Consider the following 7,667-nt stretch of genomic DNA (forward strand, 5'->3'; position numbering starts at 1 on the left):
ATTGATTAGGATGTGACAATATTTGCCTGAGATGCAGCTATTTGAAAATCTGAAATCTGAGCGTGCAAAAAAATCTGAATACTGAAATAATCGCCTTTAAAGTTGTCCAAATGAAGTTCTTAGCAATGCATATTTCTAATCAAAAAATAAGTTTTGACATATTTATGGTATAGGAAATGTACAAAATATCTTCATGGAACATGATCTTTAAAAGAAAAATCAATAATTTCAACCCATACAATGTATTTTTGGCTGTTGCTACAAAATACCCATGCTACTTAAGACTTGGTCATATTGGTCATATTTACATATTTATATTTGCGCTAGACTTCAACATTGTCTGTCATTTTGACGGACAGGATCGTAAAAATTCCATCATAGCGCAGTGTTTAAAAACAATAAAATATGCTAGGGCTGGGTAAAAAAAAAAAAATCAATTTAGAAAAAATCGAATTAGAATCTCATTTTAATGAACCAACATCGATTCTTAAATCACATTCGATCTCTTGGTCTATGCTGTTTTCAGTTGATGAATGAACAGTATATAGTGGTCTTCCTTCCAATAAATCGCAATAGGCTAGGCTTTGTGTTACTTTTGATATAAAACAAAGTCCCAGATTTCAAATACTGTCATTTTCCTTAGGAAATTCAAGCAATAAATACCGTTTTGGCGCTCTTTAATGTGGCGTGATGGATCGTTGTGCACTGTAAAAAACAATTTGTTGAGTCAACTTAATATAATTTGTAACCTGGCTGCCTTAAAATTTTAAGTTCAGTCAACTCAAAAAAAGTTTATTCAACTTGAAATGTTAAATTATACTAAGTGACAACTTAGATATTTGAGTTGAATCAACTTAAAATTTTAAGGCAGCTGGGTTACTTACCCATCTGTTAAGTTTAGTAAACACAAATATCTAAGTTGTTACTTAGTACAACTTAACATTTCAAGTTGACTAAACTTATTTTAGTTGACTGAACTTAAAATTTTAAGGCAGCAGGGTAACAAATTATTTTAAGCTGACTCAACAAATTGTGTTTTTTATATTTATATTGTTTCTGTACTGACCTGTGCATAATCAAACGCATAGGAAAACATTCCTGATAGTTTCGTTTTTGTTCTGTATCCCGTGCTCTGCTGCCAGACTAATTGACAATTAATATAAATTAATAAAAACTATATAGGCATTTTAAAACAAAATTAAAAATATTAATAATAAATATAAGTTAACACTGCATTATAAGTTTTATCTATACTAATACATTTACAAAATACATGTCACTCTTCTTCAAATCATAAAATCAGCAAATAAATGATATAAATAGGTGCAGTAATTAAAATAAAATAAATATAAATTAACAAAAACTATATAGGCATATTTAAAAATATAAGTTTAATATAAAAAAAAACAGAAAATATAATACAAAAAAATCTAAATATTAATTAAAAATATTAATAAAATACAAGCGAACACTGAATTATAAGCTTTTATCCATGCTAATACATTTACAAAATACATGTCACTCTTCTTCAAATTATAAAATCAGCAAATAAATTATATAAGGCACAGTAAATAAAATACCTAGAACTAAAATATAGATGACAATTAATATAAATTAATTAAAAAAAAAAACTATATAGGAATATGTAATATATATTATATATAATATGAAAACAGAAAATATAAGAATTAAATAAAAATCAAAATACAAAAAAATACAAGTGAACACTGAATTATAGACTTTTAACTATGCTAATACATTTACAAAATTCATGTCACTCTTCAAATCATAAAATCAGCAAATGAATTATATAAATAGATGCAGTAAATAAAATAACTAAAACTAAAATTTAAATAACAATTAATGTAAATTAATACAAAAAAATATATAGGAATATGTAAAAATATATACTTAATATGAAAACAAAATAAAAGAATAAAATAACAATCGAAGTATTAATAAAAAAATATATAAGTGAACACTGAATTATAAGCTTTTAACTATGCTAATACATTTACAAAATACGTCACTCTTCAAATCATAAAATCAGCAAATGAATTATATAAATAGGCACAGTAAATAAAATACTAGAAATAAAAAATGACAATTAATATAAATGAATAAAAACTATATAGGCATATTTAAAAATATATTTAATATGAAAACAAAATATAAAAAAAAATCCTAATTAAAATATTAATTCAAAGTATCAATAAAAATACAAGTGAACACTGAATTATAAGCTTTTTGCTAATACATTTACAAAATACATCACTCTTTTTCAAATCATAAAATCAGCAAATAAATTATATAAATAGGTGCAGTAAATGAAATAACTAAAACTAGAATTTAAATGACAATATAAATTAAAAAAACTATATAGACATATTTAAAAATATATATTTAATATGAAAATGAAAAATATAAGTGAATATAAATCATAGGATTTTATCTATGCTAATACAAAATCCATGTCACTCTTTTTCAAATAATTATAAAATCAGCAAACAAATTACATAAATAGGTGCAGTAAATAATTATAATACCATATAAAACGTCTTCAAAACCTACAAATAAGCACTACATTTCTTCAGAGGAACACCAAAATTAAACAAACCTGTTACCCTGCTCCCGTTTCCACACATATTTCAAACGCTGCGTACACAAAACGGGGAGACATATGCGAGCGACAGTATTGACCTAATTAATGATTGGTCATTCAATTATGAGGGCGGAACCTGGCGTCCACCCAGACGCCACGCGATTGGTCAAAGCTTCTGTCCATCAAAATGTATGGGTACAACACTTCCTGATGTCGATGCCCAGCTGTTGGCAAATGACCCGCATCTCCACCATCCGATAACATCGTCCCAACACACAGGACTGCCCTCACTGTTTGGCATCATACCTGCTCGAAACACGCTGCCTGCAAAGACGACGACCATGTACGGAGCAGAAGAACTGAAATAGGCTTAGAATTGCCCAGTGGATGAGAGTGAATCCTGTCAAATTGGATTTTTGTGTCCTTAAGGTCGTGCTGCAGTACAGCAACATAAGCTTCGCGTTGACCGGCGCGTACATCTCAACGGCGGTGCCATATTTTCATTGACAGGTGAGTTGAACTGTACATGCTGTTGGCATCTGTATCTGTACAGAGCATCAAGCGCAAATGAAAACAGCATCAGCAGGGATGGAGTTGCGTCACGGGGGGTCGTCTGCCTCTCTACCCAGCTGGGTACCACACTGTCAGTGTGATGCATGGCGCCATTACATCTAAAACAGCGTGCATATGCAGGATGCTGGTTGTCACGGTGTTATGTTTAGATGTTATGATACCATTTTGCTGTTTGATGTCTTATGCAAAGTGGAGGATTAAATAATAGATTTTTATGTGGTGGCTCATCAGTATTCAGAAATCTGCTCTGCCAGTTATACCTGCACTGTCATGTTATGAAAACAGCTATTACAAATATGAGGTAGAGGTTCCATCTTTTTTAAAAGAGTGAGAATCTCAGCAACACTGTAACTGACAGGGTGATGACAGACAGCTTAAAGCAAAATACTCCCCGAAGCTGTTCTGCATTGTGCTTTTGTTGATGTGTATATGCTTATTTGTAGGTTTAGAGAGTTTTTTGTATGGGGATTTCGGAAAGAACCAGCCTTATGTGTTTGTTTACGTGGCTGATGTTATGGCCCAGAGAGACTACCTTGACTTTGGAAAGCACCTGTGTTTATGTGTTAAAGTAGTTGCACTTTCACATTGCGTTGTGGAAAGGGCTGGGAGTCCAAGGTACATATTGTACATCCAGTTTATGTAAGTGTGTTACATTTAGGATTATGGAGAAATTGTGATAAGCAATTAACATCAATATAGGCTCTTAATTTAATATTAAAAATGTACTTGCAATTAAAATTACATTTGAAATTGAATTGCTAACTGCTTGTTTATTATTTAAAAAAAGACAATTATTAATTTTTTAAATTATTTTTATCAACATCCCTGATGCAATATCTAACTGTGCAGGTAATATAAATACTTAATCAATTATTAATAATTAAATTAATAATGGATGTCTCTGGATGTTTCTATTCAGGTTCACACACCTGTATCAGTTTATTAATTTTTTTAAGTTGATTTACTGATCCCACAGTAGAGTATCTTCTGTCTTTTTTTAAAGGGTTAATAAAATATGTCCTTACACATATTCTACAGCAGTGGCTCTCAACATCGTTGACATGAGGGCCCCCCCATTGTCCAACACAATATTCAAAGTTCCCTTATATAAGATATTTCCTTTGATATTTCTGCTGTAATAATGAAGCTGCTTATTTTCAAATTTTTAGATCTTAGAAGATTTTTTGTTGTTGTTGTTGTTTTACTTTATAATTAATTTATCAATAGTTCACCCAAAAATTAAAATACGCCTCACCCTCAAGTCATACTAGGTTTGACTTTACTCTTTAAAACAAATACAGTTGGATTTATATTAAAAAAGTCCTGGCTCTTCCAATCTTTACAATGGCAGTGAATGGCTGTTGATGTTCAATAATCCAATAGTGTATCCATCCATCATAAAAATTGCTCCACACAGTTCTGGGGGATTAATAAAGGCCTTCTGAAGTGAATCGATCCTTTTGTGTAAGGAACAAAAACATATTTAAGACTCCATAAACCATAATCTCTAGCTTCCACTAACTGTCGTATAAGTGTTCACAAGATGACATTCTAGCAAATGATGCACGTAAGCGTAGTGTAAACTTGGGTGAGATTATGGTAGTCTCACGAGAACCAAGTTTTGTTCACAGGAGCAAAGAAAGCAGAAGGTTTATAAAGTTTTAAATTGGATATTTTTCTTATACAAACGCATCGATTTGTTTCAGGCCTCTCTGAACCTCCAGGAGCCGTATGGAGTACTTTTATTAGAGATGCACCGATTGCAATTTTCTTGGCCGATTCCAATTTCAGATTTTTTTTTGTAAATGTGACCTGCTGATTCTGATTTTCTTTTCATATAAAACAAATATCTATACTTTTTAAGGTGCAAAAAAAAACATAATAAAAAATTCTTAAACATACAATTCTTCCAATCTGGACTAAGATACAGATGTTCTCTCACTCAAATAACTCTCAAAATAAAGAGCTCTGTGACTGGAAAAAGGTAGAAATAACAATTAACTGAAAAGGAGTTGCTGTATAACAAAACGGATGTCATTTCCCACTACACTGTAAAAAAACAATTTGTTGCGTCAACTTAAAATAATTTGTAACCTGGCTGCCTTAAAATTTTAAATTCAGTCAACTCAAAAAAAAGTTTATTCAACTTGAAATGTTAAATGATACTAAGTGACAACTTAGATATTTGAGTTGAATCTCTGAGTTGAATCAAGCTGACTAAACTTATTTTAGTTGACTGAACTTAAAATATTAAGGTAGTAGCGTAACAAATTATTTTAAGCTGACTCAACAAATTGCGTTTTTTATTTTTTACAGTGTAGGTTTATAAATGGTAATGTTTCTCTAACCTTATTAAATGTGTCATCTTTCATATCAAATACTTACATTGTTTCAATTAATTCCGTTATAATAATAAGAAACTGTAGATTTGTTACCATTCAAATGAAATCAGCATCAACAAACTCCATCATTCCACTGCAGAAGAAACAGAAGCTGCATCTGGAGTGGCATTAGATGTAGTTACACAGATAGTTTGAAGAAGTTGAGATACCATAAATGCATTTACACTGCAAAATTGCAAATGCTTAAATCAATTTAAAGGATTAATGTTTTAAATATCTTTTGAACATACAAATAAGAAATGTTGGGGAAAAGGCAATAAAACCAAACCACCAGTAGGTGGTGGCAAATGATTGTTTGAATAAGTGAGTCATTTAGTCCTTCATTCAACAGATTCGTTCAAATGGCTGATTCATTCAGAAATGGGGCAGCTGTGTTTATGGATGGGTTACTGAATCATTGACTCATTTGATTTGTTCGAAAACATGGATTCATTCAGTAACAAAACACCGCTTTGTGTTGCTCAGAGACACACAACAGTTCTGCTGTAGCTTTGACTGGAACTATTTTCATCAACGAAATTGAGCAAAACCAGTCAATTTTGTGTCTAAAATGTAAGTCACTTAATTTTAACTTCTTGTTTATTGAACTGCTGTTGTATAAAATCAGCGTCACATTGCAATCGTACTGCAATTCGGGGAAACATCGTGCAATGTTGCTTACCTAAATCATATATTGTAAATATCTTTTTTTTTTTTTTTTTTTAACCGCACTATGCATCTGGGTTTCTGTGAGAGCTGTTGCGCTAAATTGTTTTGATTTCTGCACAAGTGCCTCTCACACACTCACTCATCTGGCACAGTGTAAATACATTATCAGTCGGCGTAAGTGTGACGTCAAAACGGAATTGGAAATGGCAAACTGACGGGCCGATAATGCAGAAAATTGGCTAATAGACACTGTTACACGTTTTATTACAAGTACATTTAATGAATCTTTTTATTTTTTTTTGAGTTGCATATACAAAATTTAGTCTTGTTTTTTTGCACACATTTTTTTTTTATATTTGTATTTATTATGATTATATTTATTGTATTATATTGTTAAATGTTGAATCTGCGTCTGCCATGTAATAGCATGTAAAGCTGATTTGGACATACATTTAATTACAACAACTGTGCCCCGGCCTCATGGATGAGAACCTCTGAACTACAGAAATTGCTCCAGGAGAACGAAGTAAGGTGCCATCTGATTATTTTTTCCAAAATATACATATAGTTGAGAATAAAGTTTTTAAAGTTATGTTGAGGTTCAAAGATACAGTTCGTCCTGTAAGCTTTTATGCACCTTTGGCTGTTAAAGAATTATGCTATAACTTTATACTATTTTTTTTTATTTTTAGGAATAATAACTTTATTACTGTACATTTAATACTACTGATCAGTAGTTAATGTACACTTAAATAGTTATGAAACTAATCCATATAATGTTATAAATATTAATAATTTAAAATATGCTCAAAAATGCCTTACCTGTTAAATGTAATGTTTAATGGATTTACATGACATTAAAAATTTATGAAAGCTCTGAGTAGCCAAATACTGCAGAGCTTGCAGACCTTTTTTTGGCATCACATTAATGTATTGAATTTTGTTTTTTGCCCCTTTACTTATTTTTACTTATTTAAAGGAGAAGTCCACGTCCAGAACAACAATTTACAGATAATGTACTCACCCCCTTGTCATCCAAGATGTTCATGTCTTTCTTTCTTCAGGTGTAAAGAAATTATGTTTTTGAGGAAACCATTTCAGGATTTTTCTCCATGTAATGGACTGATATGGTGCCCTGAGTTTGAACTTCCAAAATGCAGTTTAAATGTGGCTTCAAATGATCCCAAATGCAGCTGTGTAGTGGTGTGACTTGCGTAATTTACCAGTGAAGTTAATTTACTTTTAGTATATTTAACATAGTAGATGTGTTCTTTCTTATCCTCCACATTGTATTTCTAATTTGTTGTGTATTGCTCCTGTATTCAATGTTTAGAGTCGATGGCAAACTTTCAAGTGTGCGCTAGGGTAGCCAAAAATCTGCTACGCTATATTGTGTTGTTTTGTTGTGTTACGCCTCCGTGAAATCTGCTGTCTGCTGCAAG

General features: G+C 31.2%; 1 protein-coding gene across 1 annotated transcript in view; it reads left to right on the plus strand.

Annotated features, from left to right (window-relative positions):
- The first annotated feature begins 2,705 nt into the window (after positions 1-2,705).
- ralgps1 (Ral GEF with PH domain and SH3 binding motif 1) overlaps positions 2,706-7,667 on the plus strand; it is a 147,933-nt gene continuing 142,971 nt past the window's right edge. Inside the window, exon 1 of the mRNA XM_051117997.1 lies at positions 2,706-3,112. The gene's annotated coding sequence lies outside the window, so the exon portion shown is untranslated. The remainder of the gene's footprint in view (positions 3,113-7,667) is intronic.

This window comes from Labeo rohita, chromosome 8 (assembly GCF_022985175.1).
Source record: "Labeo rohita strain BAU-BD-2019 chromosome 8, IGBB_LRoh.1.0, whole genome shotgun sequence".
NCBI lineage: Eukaryota > Metazoa > Chordata > Actinopteri > Cypriniformes > Cyprinidae > Labeo > Labeo rohita.